We start from the raw sequence: 23,201 nt of genomic DNA, 5'->3' as shown, positions 1-23,201 counted from the left end.
CCCACATGTGCCTCAGGGAGACCCAGACCCTTTTCTCTAGTTATGCCTGAGTGACCCCTTTGGGCCGCGGCTCTTATGAGGGATCACGGCTGGCTGACCTTCCTGATTAGGGCTTCCTGGATTTGCGGGAACAGCTCACCTCCTGCCTAACCCCTGCCCTTCTTGGTGCTGAGCTCCTTGCTTGGGATCCACAGTTCTGGGCAAACCATCCACAGTGTGTCCTAGACCAGGAGGAGACAGACGGCCTGCAGGAGGCCAGCGCAGGCTGCTTCCCTCCTGGTGGAGAAGGCTGGCCTTGCTGTGGGCACCCTGCTCACACCTGCCGAGGGCTCACTTTCTTTTCTCCGGCAGAGGGGTCCCCAGAAGCCACAGGGGGGACCTGCCACCTTGCTGACACCTGCCCCGTGTGCTGAGCAGGTGCAGCGAGGGGCTTCCTCTGGGCCCCGTGGCCCCCTCCCCTGGGGCTCCCATGCTCACAGCCCTCTGACCGTGGCCCCCTCCCCTGGGGCTCCCATGCTCACAGCCCTCCGACCGTGGCGAGTTTGGGTTCCTGCTGGTGCAGAGGGCCAGGCTAGGAGCAGGCTTCATACAAAGGGGGGGCCTAAGGCCTGAGCTCTGAACAGCATCTTTCAGAAAAGCCCAGGCTCTCAGCAGCCAGGGATAAACTGACCCTGCCTCTATTTGCTTCTCCCTCAGGAGCCACCGGAAAATAAAGATGAAGAATCAGGAAAAGTTCTTGCTTTCCTGGATTTGCAGATGCCGACGGCCCCTGCCCATATGCCCGTGGTGCTCATCACGGCAAGCGGCTCATCACGGCAAGCATCACCTCTGGTCCAGGTGTCTGGTGGGCTGCGGAAGGAGTCAGTGGCCCAGGAGTGGCCTCAGCTCTGTGGACCGAGGTGCCGTGACCTCCCCGCACACTGGACCTGGTTGCCAGTGGGCTGACTCTTGACAATGAGCCGGGCAGGTCCGGGGAGAGCCGCTCCCTGGAAATGAGGTCACCGGCACCTTTGCTGCAGGCGGGGCCATGCCCGGAATGCTCTCTTCTCCAGCTATGACCCTTTGGGGCTTCTGGATCAGGACGTTTCCTGCCAGCCCTTAATGTTACACGACTTCAAGAAACTTGAATTTTGGGAAGTTTTAAGTTTGAGATTTTATTTCTCCAGCTTTCAGGGGAAAAAGTGATGTTACACCAGGACGTTGGCCCCCTTAACCATCAGGGAGAGCTGCTGTCATGCTCTCATGTCTCCGGGGACTTTGTTTCTCCTAAATCTGGCTCGGTTTCTGGACAATTTGACTTGTGACCCTGCATGTGTTTTTCTTTCCTGCGCCGTGGAAGTGCTGCTTCTCAGACACTGGGCACGTTCGGGATAAAGGTGTAACTTTACCTCATCCCATGTGCCCTTGGTCTTACTAGTTGCGTGGATTGACAGACCCCCCCCACACCCCCGCCCCCAGCACGGCTGCATCACCTAGAAAGATTCCCCCCTGGAGGTGATCCATCAGCGGAGCCTGGCGTGTCATGCTGAACAATGCGGGTAGATTGGGGCCAGGGCTGGGCAGGTGGGACTAATCACACCCCCTCAGAGTCAGCATTGAGACTATGTCACAGCCCCTCTTTTATTTCTGCCATCCTGGGACACATATTCTGGACCGATAAAGGAAGCCATCTCCTTTAGCCATGTTGTTTTAGACCCAGCCTCTGGTTGCCCCTGTGCCACAGCATTTAGCAGGAGGGAAACTTCGAATGACACGTCACCATCCACAGACGCCTAAAACCTTGCCTCAGGTGCTGCGGGTAAGGCCTGCCCTTACCTCCCATGTTGGGCCTTCGGATCTCCTGAGAAGCCCCAGCCCACTTTGCTCTCATGTCCAGACCTGCTCCCCTTAGGAGAACACAGAGCCCTGCAAGTCAGCACATCGCCCCAGCCAGCTCAGTGAGGCAAAGGGCGACACAACAGAATGGGTGGGGGCCGCCTGGCATCCCGCTGAACTCAACTTTTGTTAATGATCCTGCAGCACCGCCAAAAAGCAACCCCCAAGGTGTGACATCTGGTCGCCTGCATTCCACCCGAATCCAGCTGGGAGGCTGAGCGAGGGGGCAGATCTGGGGCATGGATGTGCAGCGACCAAGCTGGTCCTCCCCCCCCGCCCCACCACCATGGACCAAGAAGAGGCTTTCATGCCTCATCACCTCCACCTGCAGAAATAGCCCCCGACAGCCTCTTGTCCTCCAGACCATCTCCCCGAGGCATCCCTGACAGCCCTCTCTCCTGCTCTGCCCCCGACCCCAGGTCTCCCCACCCCCATTGCCAGGCCAACCTCCTCCGTCCAGCCCTTAAATGCCGGGTTTAAGTCCTTCCTCCCTGGTAATCTCCCTGTCGCCCCTGGTGCCAACTTCACCCACGTGTCACTGCCCACCAGACCCCCTAGAATCCCCACCAGAACCTCTCAAGAGCATCAGACTCAAGGCACACCAAGCCCTCTGCTGGCTCTCGTCCCACCTGTGTCCGTGAACAGCCACCCCCTGTCCACCTGTACGAGCCCCAAACCTGGGAGTCTATTTTACCACCATCTTCTCCTCACTGAGTCAAAATCAAGTCACTGAGCCGTCCTGCGATTACGTCTCTGACCCAGGCCAGCCCCGCCACCTCCCAGCTCCTCCCACACCCATTCCTGGCCAGGGCAGCTGCTGGTGACACCCTGTGTAAGTCCCGCCAGTGACGCCACTCCCGGATGCAGACCAAGGCCTGAGAGGCCCAGCACACGCCAAGCCCTGTCTAATTCTCCACCTTAACTCTGACCACCCCCAGCTTTCCGTGCTCCAGCCCCACCGGCCTTTTTTCACTTCCTTGGAGTAAAAGTTACTCTTCATGAACTACAGATTTCAAGTTTGGGTCTTGATCCACTCTGAAGAAAACTGCAAACTTAAGAATTTCCATGCTTCACAATGGGAAAAATAAACCCCCAAGGACCAGCCCCCTAATAGCCTCACAGCCATAGGTGGGGACCTAGGGGCGAGGTGGAGACTGGTCAGCCCACAGGCGGTCTGCATGGGTTTCCTCAGTTTGTCTCAGTTCCCTCTATTCCCTAGCTTCCTTCCAAGGGCTTCCTTGAACATTTTTTTTGTTTGTTTATGTGGTCCCTTTATACATGGCATCTTTATCTGACCCTTGGACTACAAATGCCACAGCCTGCATTGCACTAAACAGACCACCAGAGACCCACAGGCCAAGCATGTCTGCAGCAGGAGCTGCTTGGGCTGGAGGCCGGTCTCTTCTTTGCAAGGATCAGACCTGCTGAAAGGAAAAGTTCTTCAATCCACTCAGCCAGGAACACAGGCGGCTGGACGCTGTCCTTGGTGCTGGACTCACGTCGTGGCCACGCGAGGAAGCCGCATCCTCGTGAAGCCCACGCTCTACCTGAGGGTGGGAGGCAGACGTGAGTGACATGGGTGGGAGCCGTGGACAATCTGGAGCAGGGCAGGGGGCCTGGGAGCAGGGTGGGGAGGCACCCAGGGGTGTGTGGGGGACACTGCATGTTGCAGTGCATTGTTGCTTCCAGGAGAACTTTGCATCTCATCTCAGGAGCAGAAATAGACAAGCTGCGCATGAGCCTGGGCTATTTTTACCGCTTGGACACCATGAGTCATGCTGCTGACAGTGTCTCCCTCTTTGCTCTGCTGCTGTGAGCTCTCGGCCAGCTCTGGACACCATGATAGGATTTGGGGCACTGAGCTCTCTCCTGGTCCTGTCTCATTTTTTCCCTAATTTTTTCTCTTCACCTCATTAGTATCACCTATAGATGGGCTGGATAGTTGGTAAATCAGTCTTGTTAACTGCCATGCATCCTTGTTATGCCCTGGGTGATTGATACTACGCATAACCCATCCTGTAGATTCCCAGCCATCAGCAGTCCTTCCTCCTTCAGGGAAGCCAGCCCCGCTCCACGGCCCGCAGGAAGGAGCAGCTCAGAGGAGGGGACAGTGTGGTTTGCTCACCAGCTTTGCTTCAAGGCCACAGAGTTTCTGAGACCCTGACCATGAATCTGGGGCAAAGGATGGTTCCTGCATCCGGTATAAAGGGTCCTTGAAACTTGGAGCACAAGTGTGACATGCTTAATGCCCTGACTTCTGAATAAGCATGGAACAAGCTTTGTCAGAGTTAATTTAATATCCAGAGAAGACCCTAACTAGTCAGAGTTTAAAGCAGAATAAATATAAATACTGATAAAACTCTTGGAGGTGCTTTCCAGACACCCCAGAAGCATGTTTCTTTGTAATACGGTTGCTGGCACGCTCTTCTTACTTCTATGACCTTTGATTTTTGTCCCCTTTAATGGCCAAGGACAGCCTGGCAGGTCTTCACGCCTTCCTGACCAAATGGTGCTGTACGTGGGGATGGAATGTACGTTTGATCTGGAAATGCAAGTTACATGTTCTTAAGAGATTCTGGATGGGATGTCCATGGATTGACGCTTTCTCTTAAAAGTCACTAAAACACCTGCGGAGGCCAGTGAATAGTTGTTTCAAAGTCACATTCTTTCCCAGCTGGCTCTGCAGGAGAAGATTCCTTTGTGAGCATCTGGAGGGGTTCTGTCTCCTGCAGATTCACTGCCGTCTGTGCCTGGGAGATGATTCTTCCTGAGAGGCTGTGATGCTCTGTGAATCAGCAGCGACATTATGCACAAGCAAGGCCGCTTCCCAAGGGGACACTGTCTCCCAGTGACACCCCAGTCCCTGCCCTTGCCGGCCTGGGACAGAGCTCACCTCGTGAGCAGGAGACAAGCCCATAATCCCAGAAGTGCCACCATCTCAGTGGGGCTGCGACTCCACATCTATGGTGATGCCCAAGGCTGCCGGGCAGGCTGGAAACAAGGACTGGAGTGTAAGCAGTTTATTTGGGAGGTGGTTCCAGAAACACCGGGCAGGTAGTGGGGATCAAGGCAGGGGGCAGAGAGGAGCCAGGAAGGTGTGTGCTATTAAGCCGCTTCTGCTGCTGGCAGCTGGGCCCCATCCTGCCGGGGAGCCCGGGGACCGTGCGGAACCCGCAGGCAGAGTTATCCCACCCGAGGGGTCTCTGCACACCAACACCCATCCACCACTGGTCAAGGGTCGCTTCCGGCCCTCGCTCCCCGGCCCTGGTGCAGGCTGAGGGGGCTTCCACTGCTGGACAGGAGCGGCCGGTAGAAAGTGGCAGGTGTTCGCTGTAAGGAGCCTGGGCTCCCAGAGGTGAGGGTGCAGAGGCACCTGCACACGAGACTCCTGGACGAGACCGCGAGGCCGTCTTGTTTACCTCCGTGGGTACACTCGAAGTGTGATGGGTGATAACAGGGGGGCAAGGTGGGCAAGCTCTTCACAGTTGGCCTGTCCCCACCATCCTGTAAAGTGGGCGCTGTTATTGCCACCACCCCCTTCAGGAGAGGGAACTGAGGGGCACAGGCAGAAAGTCTGAGGGTCAGACAGCTGATAAGTGCGCAGTGGACTTTGAACCCAGCCCATCTGGCCTCAGAGCCCCGTCTCCAACCTCTGCTCTGTGCAGCTCCCCATTAGGAAGGCAGCCGGGCACAGAAACGGACACGGCTGGGCTGTTTACAGCCTGCCTCAGGGCGTGGAACAAACTTGAAGGCTGGAATCTGCATCACACAGACGACATCTTAGCTGTCACCCCGGGCCGGTGCCGAGGATGATGCAAAGTCAGCTGAGCTGCCATCAAAGTACCACAGACAGGGCGGCTTAAACAACAGACATTTATCCTTTTGCAGTTCTGGAGGCTGGAATCTGAGACCAAGGTGCCAGTATTTCCGGCAAGGGTCTCCGCCTAGTCTGCAACGGCCACTTTCTCCCCGTGTCCTCCTCACACGGCGTTTCCTGGGTACCTGCACTGCAGAAGGGAGACCTCTCTCCTCCTCTTTTAAGGCTACTAATTCCATCATGAGGGTTCATCTCACCCTAATCACCTCCCAAAGGCCTCACCTCCAAATACCATCACAGTCGAGGTTGGGACTTCGACATATGAATTTTGGGGGACACAAACACTCAGCCCATAACACGATTAAATAATTTTGAAGCATTTTAGTATATTATCTATAAAAGCATATTCAAAGCAAAGCGTAGATAGTACTACATAAAGTATAAAATAGAATGTATAATATACTTAAATATATGAAATCTGCAAATATACTACGTACCTAGATCAGTAGATATATATACTTCTCTTCCTAAAAGCTCCAAATCATTCCAGATGTTTGCTAGCTTGAGGAAATCTCATTCTTTTTCAGTTTTTTAGTGTTTGTGTGGTAGAGTGGGTAAGCCATCTGTTTCTGCTTTCCATTTTCTTCACTAATTAGAAAATGCTCCTGTGGGTCCCACCCGGGGGTCCTGAGCACATGTCCCAACTGGCAGCGGCAGATCACGAGTGTAATTTATTCCGCTTTGTGGGAAATGCATCTCCCCCAGCAGCGGCTTCTAAGTAGAAATCCCACGTCCTCTGTCCTGTGCTCCTCCTGGGGCAGCACTGATGTTCAGATAGACACACTGATATGAGTCAGCATCTTTAAAGCTGTGCTTACCCAAGCATCTCATGGAGCCAGACGGTGAAGCCGTGTCTGAAGCATGACGCCCCACGGGGCCTGGACACGGATGCCACCTTGGATCTTAACGTCCTATAAAAATTCCATGCTTCTAAGAAAATATGAGCCAGCAATGAGATAGTAAATGACGAAAGTTGTATTAGTGCTACTTGGAAGAGAGAAAATTCTTTAGTAAGCCCATAAAAGCTGGATCTAGGGCAAAAAAACCTCAAAGGGATTTTTCGGGGGTAGAAGATAAGGAGAAATTGAAAATTAGAAATAGATAAAAATTATATCACTCAAAAGAAAAAAAGAGTGAGGGCTTCCCTGGTGGCGCAGTGGTTAAGAATCTTCCTGCCAATGCAGGGGACATGGGTTCGAGCCCTGGTCCGGAAAGATCTCACATGCCGGGGAGCAACTAAGCCCGTGCGCCACAACTACTGGGCCTGTGCTCTCGAGCCCGCAAGCCACAACTACTGAGACCGCTTGCCACAACTACTGAAGCCTGTGCCCCTAGAACCTGTGCTCCGCAACAAGAGAAGCCACCGCAATGAGAATCCTACGCACCGCAACAAAGACCCAACACAGCCAAAAAAAAAAAAAAAGAAAAATTAAAAAAATGTAAACCACCTCATTAATAATTTTAATTAAAAAAAAGAAAAAAAGAGTGAAAAATATTTAAAATATCTTAAGTACAAAAGCAGACAGATCTTTTTTTCCTCGACTCTGTTGGGCATATTTTAACTTAGTGTATGGGGACAAGATGTCATAGGTGGAAAAAGATCATCATTTTCACTGCAGATTCAGTAAAGGAAGGAGTAAAACTAGTATTTACTTGCACTGTGCTGAGTTCTCTCACGTTCATTAACAGGGTGATCACCTCGCCGACCCCAGCATGGGACATGATGTCCACTTTATGGAGGAGGAAGCAGATGGCCAGAGAAGCTGGTTACACACCTGGTCAGGAACAGAGGCAGAGTTTACACCCAGGTCTGTTGGAGGCCCACCCTCATTCCATCACATAAAATACCACACTTTTAGAATCAAGAAGAGTAGAATACATTTAACAGAAGAAGTTGAAATGTGTACACCAAAAACTATCAGACTCCATTAAAGAAATTACAGAACGAAGTAAAGGCAGAGGCATTTCATGTTCACAGATTGGAAACAGCGCTGTCGCGATGGCCACACTCCTCAGGTCAGCCTGCAGATTCCATGCAACCCCGTCAACACAAAGCTGGGTTTTTGGCAGAAAGTGACAAGCTTACCCTAAAATGCACAAAGAAATGCAAGAGACAGGTCTCCTCTCCTGCTGCTTCTTCTGCAGCATAGGTCAACCTAAAGGTCTCTGAATATAAAATAGTAACAATCCCATTTACCGGGCAGTTACTGTTAGCCTAGGGGTTCACATACCTCACCAAGGTGATCTTTATCAATGCCCCCAAAAGTTTAGGATTACACAGAATTGCTCCTATTTTACGCCTGAAGAAAGTGAGGGCCAGGTTTTAGGATTTGGCCCTAGTTCTGCCTGAGTAAATCCCCACTGGATTGTCAGAAAGGAAAGTTCTCTACCGTGTTTCTTCCAACCTGACCGACACTGTCTGAGGCTGGGACTGTCAACGGGGTGAGTCTCATCCAAGCTGCCTCCTGGTCCCACCCCAGGTGACACCCAGGTTTGCTGCCCTCAGTGAACCACTTAGCCGAGGGGAATGGAAAGATGTGGGCTCAGATTATAAACTGGGTTATGCCCGGGACATAAATGGAGGTGGGGGAAACAAAGGATGAGTGCTTTGTATCTCCCCAAAAGGAGGTGATGGGGAGGGGACCCCAAAAGGCGGTCAAGTGGCTGAACTCCAGCAAGTTGGGCAACAGGCGGGGGGGGAGGTCTGAAGGACGTTTCCTGCCCACAGAGGCAGACCTGTCATCTGAAGTGTCTCAGAGGGACCCCCTTGCCACAGGTCAAAGAGTTGAGTTGGCAAATCCCATCCTGGCAGGGGAGCTGCTAGGACCCAGATACAAGGGTCCTTTGCCAGGTCAAATCCTTGTCTTAGTTTAAATTTATCCAGTGTAAGTGTAGTCAGTACAATGTCAATGACCACAGTCATAGTAGGTGCATGAGTGACTGTTCCAATAAATAGAAACTCTTTCTAACCGATCGGTGTTATGTAGCAAATGAGAACAGGCATTTCTGGGACCTTGATTTGAGCAGTGTACCCCATTCCTAACAGGGGCACCTACACAGACACAGAAACTTAGCACGCTGGGAGGGACCTCACACCTGCCTGTGGGATAAAGGGCATCTGTGGGTCTAGCTTAGAAGGGGAGGAGGGCTGCCATGTCCCCCCAACCAGGGGCATCAAGAGAGTCAGAACCACGTGGTACCACGCTGGGGTCCCCTCCCCAGCACACGGGGGCTCCCCTGCACAGCCACTCTGGCCTTCTGTACAGCAGAGGGACCAGCGACCAGAATGGGGCCCCTGGTCCTCCCCATGGCCAGTCCTGGTAGCCCCTGCCCGCTCACAGATGGGCGATGTCACACTTGCCACTGTCTTTCCACCGGCCACCTCTTATGTCACTGTTCTGTGGTTTCAGGGTGCACCCAGCTCCCCAGCTTCTCAAGGGCTTCCCTCCCCTCCTCAGCATCCTCTCTCTGATACCTCCACTCACCTGCCGGAGCATCAAGCCTCCACCATTGCCCCCAGCACTGAGCTCCAACCCACGGACCTTGACATCTCTCACTGTCTGACCACCTCACACCCCAATCCCACAGTGTGATCTCTGATCCATCGTTACAATCCCACACTCACACACACAATTCCCTTGCCCTTGTGCTTTCCCGGCGAAGCCCCTACCCCCCTCCAGCCTCCCTGAACCCACACCTGGTAAGTGAAGAGGGTGATTGAGACCCTCCAGCCTTGGCCTCTGTGGCCTGAGATCTCACAGGGCCGAGCCCACGGTGTCTGTTGCTCCTTATTCCCGTTTCCTGGGCCGATCCCGAGTCTCCTTTCCAGACTCCACAAGCCAGAATGACTCCTGATCCTTCCTTCATCTTTCCTTTCTTGCCTCTCCCCTGGGTGGGCTCAGCCAGTCCTCAGGCTCAGTACCTGCTGGGATTCAGGTGACTTCTGGGCCCCGGACACCAAGCAGTGAGCGAATAGGAGCCCTGCCTCATGGGCGTCCAAGCCCCTCAGCCACGTGGTCCTAGACCTGAGCCATCCTCCATTCGCCTCTTCCTGTCACGACCCCAGCAGTCCAGTCCCTCCCAGGAGTCCCTGGCCATGTCCTGCCCGCCTGCTTCCCCTTCACGGACACAGCAGAGTCGGACCCCTCAGGAACCAGAGCCTCTAGTTCCTGCTCCAACAACCTGCGAGGGTCCCGATGGACTCAGAACACAGCCTGGCCCTGGCCCCTCTGCCTGGAGAGGCCCTGCGGCCCCGCCTTTCCCTCAGCATGGCCGGCTCTCTGCGTGGGTCCATCGGGACTCGGCTGCCGTGCCCACACCCTCTGCGCACGTCTTGTCTAGGCTGGATCCTTCCTGTCCTTAGGATCTCAGCCCTGAAGTCGTTTTCTTACAGACGCCAACCATGTCCACCACATAGATTTTTCCATGGCCCATTTGCCTGTCACGTGAGCCTGCTTCCTCCACAGTCTAGACTGCCTGTCTGTCCCCACGCCACCCAGGAATGCACGTCCTGACAGCTGAGGCCACCTGAGGTCACTCACATCAGAGCCTGGCTCATAAAAACGCTCAGCTCTTGGCAGGATGAAAAACCAGTCTTTCTGGAAGGCTCCAGCCCACACTGTCCCAGGTGACTGATTCACACCCACGATCACCTCACACCTGAGCACTTGCCTGAATCTGCTTGTTCATGATTCACCACCAGACCAGCCACTGCTGGGCCTGAAAGGAGGCACTGGTCACTGCTCATCCTGCTCCGACCTGGACCGGTTGTGAGTGGGCATCATGCCTCTGCTATGGGGCCCTGGCTTCACCTTGTCCGTGACCCCGGACTCAGAGGGGACCAGGACAGAGTGTCAGCTCGGCAGAAGTGACCAAGGAGGTCAGACCAACCGCAGCCCTGCATGGAGACTCTAGGAAAAGGCCGTCTGAAAACCTCCAGAACTTATTTTAATATAAGAGATTACTGTTTCCAAAGGATATTTGATTTGGGGGAAAATCCAGTTAAAATGAATCCACTTAAACCAGGAACCAACCTCCATGGCAGTGTGTGCACACGTGGGTTTCATGCCCCAAAGGGAACTCGTCGTAGGAAGTGAGTTCATTTAACCTTTAACAATGTTTACAGATAATTATGAATGTGTGAATTCTCAGAGCAGGGATGATCGCGTGGTCAGGTTTGCTGGTGTAATTAATTCTTCCAACAAAACTGATTTCACAGCAACTGGAAAGAAATAGTTATGGTTTCCCTAACTTTGTGAGGACACCTCTGTGCTTCCATAGCCTTGTGTTACAAAGGGCTCCACCTGCCCTCTCCTGGCACCTGTCCTCAACGGCCTCCTTGTCTGCATGGCAGTCAGACCCTGAGGAAGTCCAGGACCGCCTGGACTGGGCCCCCTCTGCTGGGCCAGGGGGGCGGTCCGGGATTCCCCTGGGATTTGTCTGCTCCCTAGCTCTGCCCCACACAGAGGGTCCAAGTTTACAGAGCGTCCGGTGGGGCTGCTGACTTGGCATCTGCCTCCCCCTCCTCTGTGCCCACTGGGACCCCGGCTGCCCAGCTTCCCAGCATCACCTGGCCGCCCCGTGCATAGCCCACTCTCGGTTAAGGCCCCATATGAGGCAGCACCAGCCCCCGGGAGCTGGCCCGACCTCGGCTAACACCGCTGAGTGCTGCCCCCTCTCAGCTCAGGTAATCGTCAAGACAACACCGGGGGCAACTGGTGCCTCCTCTTCATTCATAGGGAGACCGAGGCACAGAGAGGTTGAATAACTTTGCCAAGGGCCAGGTGTAGGCCAGGGCTCAGACCCGGGCAGGCGGACCACGGGGTCCCCAGCATAGCCCCTTCGCACCACCACCTCCATGCCACCGTCCCTCCGGCCCAGCCTCTCTCCATTTCCCAAATGCCACAAGCAAACCCCATCCCGAGGGCTCATAGGCAAAGCATAATTGCTATTTTAGGTAAAATAACTCTATAAATAAAAATCAAGAAGCTGCAAAGACAAGCCTTATATAAACTCCTCCAGGAACCGTTCTCTTCCCCCCATGTGGAAACAGACCAACCCACAGAAGGACCGAACACAGCAGAAGAAACCCCATCACTTCTGCCTGCCACGGGTCATCACGGGAGCAGAACGGAAAGAATCCGCTTACCTAAAAGCGTGGGCCGCAGATTTGCCCACTTCCTCGCCCGACATGTGCTCTCAGGCTCCTGGCTGCCCACCTCCTCCTACCCTGCCGCCCCTCTGCTGTTATCTGTGGGCACAGGGGCAGCGGACCCACCCCTGCGGACCACGTTCGGATCTGCCAACTGGACGAATCGGGGGCTCCGGTGCACTAGAAGGACGGCCACCTGGCGAAGAATAAAGCATTCCACGAGGTGTCTTCACACAGTCCAGGCACGTGGCTGTCTGTGTCCCCAGAAATGTCCTCTGGCTTGCTGTCCCCCCGGGTGCCCCCAGGAGCAGCTCCTTCCAGAAGTGACGTTCATGGCGGCAGAGTCTACTGTTCAGGGTGTGAGTGTGTGTGTTTCTGTAAGTGGATATATCCATGTGTGTGTTGGTATGTATGTGAGTGTGTGTCTACGTGAATATGTCTGTGTGTGCATATGCATGTCTCTGTGTGTGTTGGTATGTATGTGAGTGTGTCTACGTGAATATGTCTGTGTGTGCATATGCATGTCTCTGTGTGTGTTGGTATGTATGTGAGTGTGTCTACGTGAATATGTCTGTGTGTGCATATGCATGTCTCTGTGTGTGTTGGTATGTATGTGAGTGTGTCTACGTGAATATGTCTGTGTGTGCACATGCATGTCTGTGTGTGTGTGTTGGTATGTATGTGAGTGTTGTCTCTGTGAATATGTCTGTGTGTGCGTGCGTGGGTGTGAAGGAATGGGGAGGGAACGTGACATTCATCTGCCTACAATATTGTCTTCTAACAGGAGCTGGATCTCCACTTCTAGGTCAGGGCACCTGCAGGAGTCTCAGCCTCCACAGGCAGCTCCGACTTGCCAAAACCATGAACAGGGCTGAGTCACTGCAGGAGAAATGATGACTGACATGGAAAGGCTTTTTACAAACGCTGGCCCTTTCGTCCCAGAGCCGGCAGCACCCTGGTGCATCCTTGGCCAACGCGGGAGCCGTGCTTCTAGCTGAGAATCCTGGTGGAGAGTCTTCCTCCATATTTAACTCCTGTTCTGCAAACCCTCATGTCTGGTCCCACTCGGCTGGTCGATAAGGCACCTGGGCCCAGAATACAGAGCCCTCAGCGACGGCCGACTCAGCGGAGAGCCATCTCTCTAAGCAGAGCCAGTGTCCGCACGGGGTGGGCTCTCTGCACCCACGTCCACGGGTTGCAGCACAGAGGACGCCGGGCCCCCCTCAGCTGGTCCCAGAGCCCGCGGGACAGTCTGGAGCCTGGATGATTATTGCCACCTCGCTCTAGTGCTAATCCATCTGGTCTACCTGTTCTCAACCCGCTCCAGGCAGTGGAGCCACAATTAGGTCACCAAGGGACACGGAGAGCTGACGACGGGGAGGTCGCTCGGCAAGGCACAGTGTTGAGCACTTTGTGTGAGTGAAGAAGGAGCGATGTCTGCCCGGCTGCCAGGTCTGGTGCCGAGAAGGCAGCAGCTCACGTGGGGCAGGGTCCCCCGCAGGGGCTCAGGGTTCCCGGCTGAGTCACTTCCCACCTTTCCTCTCTGAAGGGGAGCGAATGGCCTGCTGAACTCCCATCTGACGTTTGCTCAAGGGCTGCAGTGCTGAATTCAGTACAAATGTATATTTTTATGTGGAGATATTTTCAGCCTGTCTTTTCTAGCCACACGTGTCAGTTATTACTTGCTATGTAACAAACACCCCAAAAGTTAGCAGGTTAAAATGGCAGCTGTTTTATTTGCTCACAATCCTCTGGGTCAGCAGGTGGGATGAACTTGGCTACTTGGCTCTTGGCTGGTCTTTCCTGGGGGTTACTCATGAGGCTATAGCCATTGGGGCTCCACTGGGGCTGGGGAGCCTAGGACAGCCTCACCGGCATGGCTGGTGGCTCCTGGTAGCTGTTGGCTGGACCATGTGCTGACCTGGGCTCCTTCACAAGCCTGGCAAGGTCCAGAAGAGCGAGTCCAGAAGAAGCCTGGGCTTCTCAGAACCAGCACATCACCCTCCCACTTCACTGTGTTGGTCAAAGTCAGGCAGGTGGCCAGGCCACATCCAAGGGTGGAGAAATAGACTCCCCCTCTTGATGGGAGGGTGGGGTGTCACTGTGCAAAGGGGGGGGGTGTGGGGAGATGAGAGGAACTTTGTCGCCCATGTTTACAAACAAGCTACTGTACCTCCCACCGGGCAAGATATTATGGAAGGAAGGAGACATGCATAATTCCTGCATGTGCACACATGCATACATGGATACATGCACATAGTGTGCATGTGTCTATACATGAGGACATGTATTCATGTGTTTATTATGCCCGCTGCCTGCCAAGAGGTGCGCTGGGCCCTTTGTGAGACATTCTATCACTTTCTTTGAGAAAACAGCACTGGTCTGAATTTGGAAGTGGAGAGAGCAGAGCACAAATGTAAGAGATGGCAGGATGGCCTGGACGGCCCCTCTGAGCCTGGGTCACAGCTACAACCCCTGCAACACTCACCCCAGGAAACCCAGAGGCACAGCAGTCGCCAACTCTAGCATTTGTTTTCTACCTCTAAGTGTGTAAATTAAAGGGACACTAAGAACTTGGTTTTTAACAAATATTACATAAGACAAACTTTAAGCACATTCTATTTCTTGACCCCAAATGCAGGCTCTGCAAGTTTACGTAAGGTGCGAAGGTGACAGGTAATTGTCGTCGGCAGGCTGGCATCTCCCACTAAGCAGCTGGGACCCTCCCTCGGCTCAGACCAGGGACAAGGGGTACCGTCCTCCTCTTCCACGCCCCCACCCTCTCCCACCACCTCAGCCCTGCATTACCTGCCCGCCCAAAGGGCAACCTGGGACCAGCAGCATTCTCATCACTGGACACTTGTTAGAAATGCAGAGCTCAGGCTCCGACCCAGACCTGCTGAGCCCGGGTCTGAACGTCTGCAAATCCCCAGTTGTTTTGTGTGCATTAGAGTTTGGCAAGCATGGCTTTAACAGGTGTTTCAGTAAGAAAAGCCAACTCAGCTGCTCCTTTAACATTATTAAACTCAATTTGTATTCTTTACGTTATTTGTGTATAAACCAATTTTCAACATCCCCTGGTGAATCTACTGTGCAGCCAACTTTGAGAAGCACCTGGACCTGGGCCGTTCAAAGTGAGGCAACATCAACAGCTTGGTGCTGGGTCTCCTGCCCCGATCCGCTGTCCCAGAACCTGCATTTACCAGCCCCCAGGAGATGCATGTGGTCACTCAAGCTTAGCGGCTCTGCTTGGCCTCAGTCCTGGCTGCCTGGCTCAAGTCCAAGGTTTGCCACCTCCTTTGTACCCACCTGCCTGCCATCCATCCCACACACACTACACACAACTTATCACCAACAAACCACCATGTTCTCTTGTGTTCACAAGTACACATGATCTGGTCTTCCTATCCCACCCCTATCCCTGTCAACTCCTCTCGTTGACAGGTGAGCAACAGTCACTGGCTGAGTGGAGAACCCACCACAGGATATCATCTTTGCCCACCTTCACCTGGAGGCTGGAAAAGTTAAATCCTCCTCCACACCCCAGGCTTTCTTGTGACCAAGAGTAGTCACACACACAGCTCTGGCCAAAGACTGCTGTGGGTAAGTGTCTTCTGAGGGGCTCTGTCCACCTCTCCCACCTCTTGCCTTGATCTCAGATGTGATGTCCAGGGCCGTAGCAGCCATCTGGGAACGAGGAGGTGGTAGAGGTGCAGCCCTGACTCCATTGAGGCGCCGACTCAGCATCTACCACCTCCAGGCTCGTATCATGTCAGAAAAATAACCCCCATCATTCAGCTCCCGTGCCCCTGGTTTTCTGTCATTGTTGCTATTTCATTTCTAGGTTCATAGGTTAGAACCTGTGTTCTAACCTAGACTTAAACAGGCCTTTTTATTTTGCACATAAATAAGGAAAAGAAGAAAATAAGAAGTGAAAAAGCAAAAAAGTTAGATCCAAATCAGCTTTGCCACTGATTTCTATGTAAATCTGGAGAAGTTAATAGACCCGCGAGGACATGAAACTTCTCCATTTTTTTCTCACCTGTCCCTTTTATCTCTTCAGTGAAAACACTGGAGAATGATGGAATTGAACAAAATTCCCAAGACCTAGAATTCACTCACGTAATAACTAACGTACACACGTGTTGTGCAAAATTGGTGCTATTAACCTATGCCCCAGTTTCTGACTACGGGCCTAAGATAGCATCACATTCTAGAATATACTTTTGAGAAACAATGTGACTTGTGACTCACACATAGTTGATGGGATGTGGCAGGAGTTACTCCTGAGGCTACATCAGAAGAGTCCACGTCAATTACTTGCTAGCAATTAGAACCTTAGCGCTCCAATTAATATAGGTTTTTTTTATTGTGGTAAAAATACACAACATAAAATTTACCACATGGACTATTTTCAAGTGTATGGTTCAGTATTGTTAAGTAGATTCACATTGTTGTGAAACAGATCTCCAGAACTTCTTTTTGTTTAAGGACTGAACCTCCCCACTTCCCCTACCTAAGTTCTCTCTCTACTTCATCCTTTATTTGCCTTTTCATAGTAATTCCAAGAAAGAGGTGGGTAGGCATCTTCTCCATTTTACAGATGGGAAAGCACCAGAGTCGGGTGGCCTCACCCGCATGCCTTGGGCTCTTGAATGGCAGGCTTCTGGGTCATCTGGTACCCACCCCACAGCTCGTGCCCAGAGATGGGGTTCTCCTGAGAACCAGAAGCAGCAACGCAATCCTTTCCACAGTTGTGTTTTTGATTTATTGAGGTATGATTGACATATACCATTATGTTACTTTCAGGTGAGCAACATATGATTCGTTATTTGTATGTATTGTGAAATGATCACAATAGGTCTAACTAACATCTATCACCAGGCACAGTTACAACTGTTTTCCTGTGATGAGAACTTTTAAGATCTAGGCTCTTTCAAATATACAATACAGTATTGTTAACTTTAGTCACTATGCTGTACATTACATCCCATGACATTCATTTCGTAACTGGAATTTGTACCTCTTGACCCCCTTCACTCATTTTCCCCACCCCAGCCCTACCTGTCTGTGGCAACCACCAATCTCTTCTCTGTATCTATCAGTTCAGAGTTTGTGTTTTTTTCAGATTCCACATACAAGTGGGATCCTATGGTATTTATCTTTCTCTGTCTTATTTTACTTACCATAATGCCCTCAAGTTCCATCCATGTTGTTGCAAATGGAAGGATTTCCTTCTTTTTTATGGCTGAGTAGTATTCCACTGTGTATATATGTGTATATTTCTATAGCTATATATATATCACATCTTCTTTGTCCATTTATCAGTGCTTCCATATCTTGGCTATTGTAAATAATGCTGCAGTGAATACGGGGTACATATATCTTTTTGAGTTAATGTTTTCATTTTCTTTGGATAAACCCAAAAGTGAAATTGCTGGATTGTATGGTAGCTCTATTTTTTATGTTTTTAGGCATCTCCATACTGTTTTCCATAGCGACTGCACCAATTTACATTCCCACCAACAGTGCATGAGAGTTCCCTTTTCGCCACATCTTCAACAGCACCTGATTTATTGTCTTTTTGATAATAGCCATTCTGACAGGTATGAGGTGATGTCTCATTGTGGTTTTGATTTGCATTTCCCTGATGATTGGTGAGTTGAGAAATTTTTCAGGTACTTGCTGGCCATCTGTATGTCTTCTTTGGAAAAATCTTTATTCAGACCCTCTGCCCATTTTTAAAAAAAAACTTATTTATTTATTTATTTTTGGCTGCGTTGGGTCTTTGCTGCTGCGTGCAGGCTTTCTCTAGTTGCGGTGAGCAGGGGCTACTCTTTGTCATGGTGCGTGGGCTTCTCATTGCAGTGGCTTCTCTTGCTGTGGAGCATGGGCCCTAGAGTGCGCAGGCTTCAGTAATTGTGGCACGTGGGCTCAGTAGTTGTGGCTCACAGGCTCTAGAGCGAAGGCCCAGTAGTTGTGGCATACGGGATTAGTTGCTCCACGGCATGTGGGATCTTCCCGGACCAGGGCTTGAACCCGTGTCCCCTGCATTGGCAGGTGGATTCTTAACCACTGCACCACCAGGGAAGCCCCTGAGGTCCTCTGCCCATTTTTAATAAGATGTTTTTTGTTGTTATTGAGTTGTATGAGTCATTTATATGTTTTGGGGTATTAACCCCTTATCAGATATATAATTTGCAAATATTTTTCCCAGTCAGTAGGTTGGTTGCCTTTCATTTTGTTAATGGATTGCTTGCTGTGCAGAAGTTTTTTAGTTTGATGGAGTCTCACTTGTTTATTTTTGCTTTTGTTGCCTTTGCTTTTGGTGTCAAATCCAAAAAATCATTGCCAAGACCAATGTCATGGAGCTTACCACCTATGTTTTCTGCCAGGAGTTTTGTGGTTTCAGGTCTTACATTCAAATCTTTGATTCATTTTGAGTTAAGTTTTGTGTGTGGTATAATATAGTGGTCCAGTTTCATTCTTTTGCATGTCACCATTTAGTTTTCCCAACACCACTGATTGAAAAGACTGTCCTTTCCCCCTTGCATTTTCTTGACTACTTTGTCATATGTTAATTGACCACATATATATGGGTTTATTTCTGGGCTTTTTGTTCTGTCTCATTGATCTATGTGTCTGTTTTTATGCTGGTATCATACTGTTTTGATTACTATAGATTTGTAATATAGTTTGAAGTCAAGAAACGTGATGCTTCCAGGACAGTTCAGCTGGTCAGAGTATGAGGAGGGTGAAAACAGTGGGCTCCTGCCAGGCTCACCCATACTGGCCAAGAGGGTGGGGAATACAAGGAAGTCAGGGTGGGGAAGAAGGATTCAGAGGAGCGAGAGGTGCAGGTCAGGACTGTGCTCCCAAGATGTTTTCTAGGGCTGAGCTGAACTCCAGTGGAGACGGGGTACCTCTGATTTGTGCCCCCAAGAAACAACTTGAGTTCATCTTGGCTTTACTCTCCAAGAAAGGTGCTGGTTTAGTCTTAAGGAGAAAGGGAAGCAATGGGCAGAGTCTAACTCACTGAAATATATTTTTGAAATATCTGAAGCTCTGAATACAAATTCCAGGAAGACCAGCATTTCTGGGCAGCATCTAAGGACATTTCTATCTTCTGGGAAAAGCCTTGTGCCCAGAGCGGGAAGGAGATCTCGCTGGGCAGCCTGCCATCCTGTTTAATATATCTGGATGTTCTCTGTGCCATCCGGGGCCTGTGGCATTAGAGGAAAGAGTTTCCCCTCTGACTGTGGTGTGTCGTACAGGAGATTTCTATTCTCCTGGACAGCTGCAGGCACACATCCTCCCAGCTGGGCCACAGCTGGGCTTTCTGCTCACCATGGGTCACTGTTTGGTGACCTGCATGGGCGCTCTCCTCCCAGGAAACCACCACAAAGTACAGAAGGACAGATGACCCAGCTACGTTTGTCCCACTTGGCCTCTATCACAAAATGGAACGTCTGCATCTGCGTGTCTGTCCAGTGATGACACAGGACGGACAGCTGTCCTGAGCTTCACACCAAGCGCAGTGCCAGGTTGGGGGTGGGCAAACGTGACCTTGAAACAAACACTAAACGAACAGATCCCTGAAGGGTCCATGCACAGGGCCCTTCCTCTGGCGACATGAGGCTGCATATCGGGTTGGGAACCCCCGGGGTTCACCCCATCAGGTTTGATCGGGACTCCCAATCAAACGGAATGATATACACATTTCCCACCGTTATCCTCCCTTCCTGCCTGGGAGGGAGATGCAGTACGGGGCAAACAGGAGAAGCTCCTGTGGGTTTCCCGGAATAAGCACTGGAGAAGCTGCAGATGAGCTGTGGAAGCTTCAGTCCGGCCCTTCAGACTCGACTCCTCCAAGTTCATGAATTCGCCTCGTTTCACCTGGAAACTGGACGGTGGGGTCCCCTTGGTGCAGCCAGGCCAGTCCTGGGGTGAGGCACCGGCTCAGATGGGCACAGCAGCTCCACCTGAGAGAGGATGGAGAGCTGGGCCACTGCCCAGGGAGGGGAAGCTGAGGACCGCGTCCCTGCAGGTGGGTTCAGACCCCAGGGGCCTGGAGCCCCTGCTACCCGCGGTGCAGGAAGGGCCCTTCCTGCCAGCTCTTGGCCTCCCTGGGCTTGGCCTCGCTCATCCCTGATCCCACAGCCCCCGTTTCCATTGAAGAGCTGCCAGCTCCCCTGGCACCCAGGACCCACTGCGGCCATGAGGGCAGGAGCCCAAGGGACTCACCGTCCCTGCCCTCCTGGCTGGTCTCTGCCGCCGCCATGTCCATGGTCCAGAATCTCCCGGTCACCCCAAGAGCCCCTCTCCTCTGTGCTCACCCACTCCTGAAGCAGGCCCACGTCACCGCCATGCTGCCCCCAGCCTCTGGCACGCATGCATCCACATGCCCACAGGCCCTCGCCCCGAGGATGGAGAGACGCCCACAGGTCTGGGGACACGTTTCTGAGAGGTCATACGCTTTCTCCCAGAAGCTGAGCGGATAAGCCAGGAGCACGGATCCTGGGGTCAGGGTGGCTGCAGGAGCAGAGGCCACACTCCCATTCTGCAGACGGAGCGGGGACTCTCAAGGCTGGTGGGGAGACCTGGGCTGGAGGCCGGAGCTGTGCCCAGGGAAGGCCCTGGGGAAGGATCTGCCGGCGCCTCTCTGACAGCAGAGAGTTGGCCCCTTTCCTCCTCCTCCCCCTCCTCCCCCACCCCATGTCCCAGCGCCCGAGCAGAACAGAAGAGCTGATGACAGACCAGGGTCCCTCCCACCAGGCAGCGTTTCTCCAGCCCATAGTGGGACGTGGCTGCACTTCTAAATTGGACGAGGTCATGGACTATCTGAAGGCCACCGGACACCTGTGTGGGAGCCCAGGGCCCTGGAGTAGCTGGAGCACAAGACGTGGGCAGGTCTATATGGGCCACAGCTCGGGAGCCCACCCTCATCATGGTCACCGGGAAGCCCTTTTGCTTGCATGTCTGGGGGCCTGGCTGCCGCAGTCCTGGGTACACAGAGCAGCCGGAGAAGGCAGAGCGGCTCCGAGTGGGGATGAGCTCAGAGCCAGCGGGGTGCAGCCTGCGCCCACCGAGGAGCTTCTGAGTCTGGGGGCAAAGAGGTGAACGAGAAGCGGGGGCGTCGGTGCCTCCAAAGCGTCCACTTTCCTGATGGAGCGCTGGTGCTGGGTACGTGAACACGTGAAAACCTCCCTGCTCTGGACCACGATCAAATACCTGTGGATACCAGAGCGCACAGCCATGCGTCCACAGCTGCACTGCAGCCACTCGCCCAGCGGGCGGGCCTGTCCTGCACACACACAGAGACGACTGGAATCCGGGAAGAAACTCATGTCTGTGACCCAAGAGCCTGAAGTATGTGTTCTTCCTGGAAAGGGACTTGGCAAATCACTGCTCAAGTCCAGCAACAGGGAAGGAAAGGGCATTACCCTGCACAGTTTGAGTCCACAATACATTTTCCTCTATGGTTTTAGAACAGACTGTGATGTCCCCAAATATACCCAAATGTCCCTATTCACAGGTAATGCACCTGTACCCAGAACATTCAGATCACCAATCCTGCCAAGAATATTGTGCAGAGGACTCGACAAGTGGGGTCAAAGGGGACGACAGAAGGCGTCAGGTGGCACATTCCATCCACAGCTTTAAAAGTATCGAGAGTGAAAGGCAGAGAATGAACTTAGAAATAACAGAAGAGGTGACTTCCCTTTACTTAAAATTGGCTTTTAATGGAAATCCATCTTGGTGATGGAGTGGGGCTACGGCCCTACATGGAGAACTGAGCCGGGTGTTCTGTGTCTCTGGGTTTAGTGTAGAAAAGCAAAGCCGTGAGGCAGTGAGCATGTTAGTTCATGCACTCAGAGCCCGTGTTTTGAAGCTGCTTGTACGGAGGACACGAGGGGAGAGGAAGAGAGTAGGAGAGAGAAGTGGGGATGGGGTCGTCTGCAGGCGAGAGGCCCTGGAAGGCATTTCAGGGCTGGGCTGGGAGGGGTGTGCTTGCCCAGCACGGGGGCCTCTCCACCGTCTGCGTGCACACGGGGCTCAGTCTGGAGCAGACGCCTGGCTCTTAAAACACATCTACCAGTGCCTGAGCCACAGGCACGGGCCAGACCCTGTGCTCAGACGGTGTCTCAGACCCAGAGCACACGGCTGACCTACCTCATTTCACCTTTCCTGGTGCCCCACAGGTCACAGCACCCTTACCCCAACTGGAACGGATATGTTCCCTCTAAGGGAAACACTTGGGAAAGGGCCGAGGCAGAAATTTCAGATACTAAGGTTGGCTGCAGAAATGCACATACTTTAGTTAAAGGCAATCTGAGACACTGCAGAAACAGAAGTATTGGTAGCAGTCTTTGGTGTCATGACCTGGGCATCCGTGAAGTCCCTCTGATGCTAAACAGAGCCTAAGCCCAGCCCTCAGGGCTGTACTTCCCAGCCCTGACCTAGGACTTCATCGCGTTGTAATCCTCAAAAGCAAACCCTCTTATTTCAGACACTGCACAGCTGAGAGCCCGTGGCACCAAGGTGGGAGGACCAGGACCAGGAGAATCGGTTAAAAACTGCATATTGTACCTGAGGCAGAACGGTAAGTTTCTGTCACATGCTCGTTTTTCTGCTTCCCTGAGCAGGGGTGAAGCCTCAACATATTTGAGGTAAGATTATTTGTCTCCTTCAGAAATCTCTTTGGTTTAAAGTTGAGGCAATGGAATAAAACTTTTGTGTTTCTAATTGTCTGAAATGTTTGTTTGCTTTTTGGTTTTGTCTTGCTCACTGACTTTTCCCAACAGAAAAGATTAAGAAAGGAACAGATGGGAGGCACTTTTGAAAAGTGGTTACTCTCAACGAGGTCAAATGTTTGAGAAGTAATAGGTTTTAAAAATATGAATTTAAACTAAGCAGGCCCTTCATGAAAGACTCAACTTGCAATCAATAAACACTCATGTTCTCTCCTTCAGAGTCACAGCCCCTAAATGTCACTATAGCATTATCAGGAACTATGTTTAAAAATGACTGTGATGAACGTAAGATCCAACCGGGAACTAAACACTCCAAATGTTTTACACTGAACATTGATTTGAACCGCAAGAGCGAAAACATCCACCTCTCTGGAATAATGTTAATTGAACTCCTCGGTAAATTCTTTTATGCAAGCCAATATGCAGAGCTGTCCCCTGGGTTGATCTTTAGGAAGCAACTTTTATTTTTATTATTTTCTACACATGTACACTGTTTTGTGGTTGCGTTATTCTTAGTTCTAACAGTTCTCTTATTTGTTTTTGT

Source organism: Physeter macrocephalus, chromosome 14 (genome assembly GCF_002837175.3).
Source record: "Physeter macrocephalus isolate SW-GA chromosome 14, ASM283717v5, whole genome shotgun sequence".
Taxonomy (NCBI): domain Eukaryota; kingdom Metazoa; phylum Chordata; class Mammalia; order Artiodactyla; family Physeteridae; genus Physeter; species Physeter macrocephalus.
The sequence above is the reverse complement of the archived record's forward strand: the minus strand, read 5'-3'. Positions refer to the sequence as shown.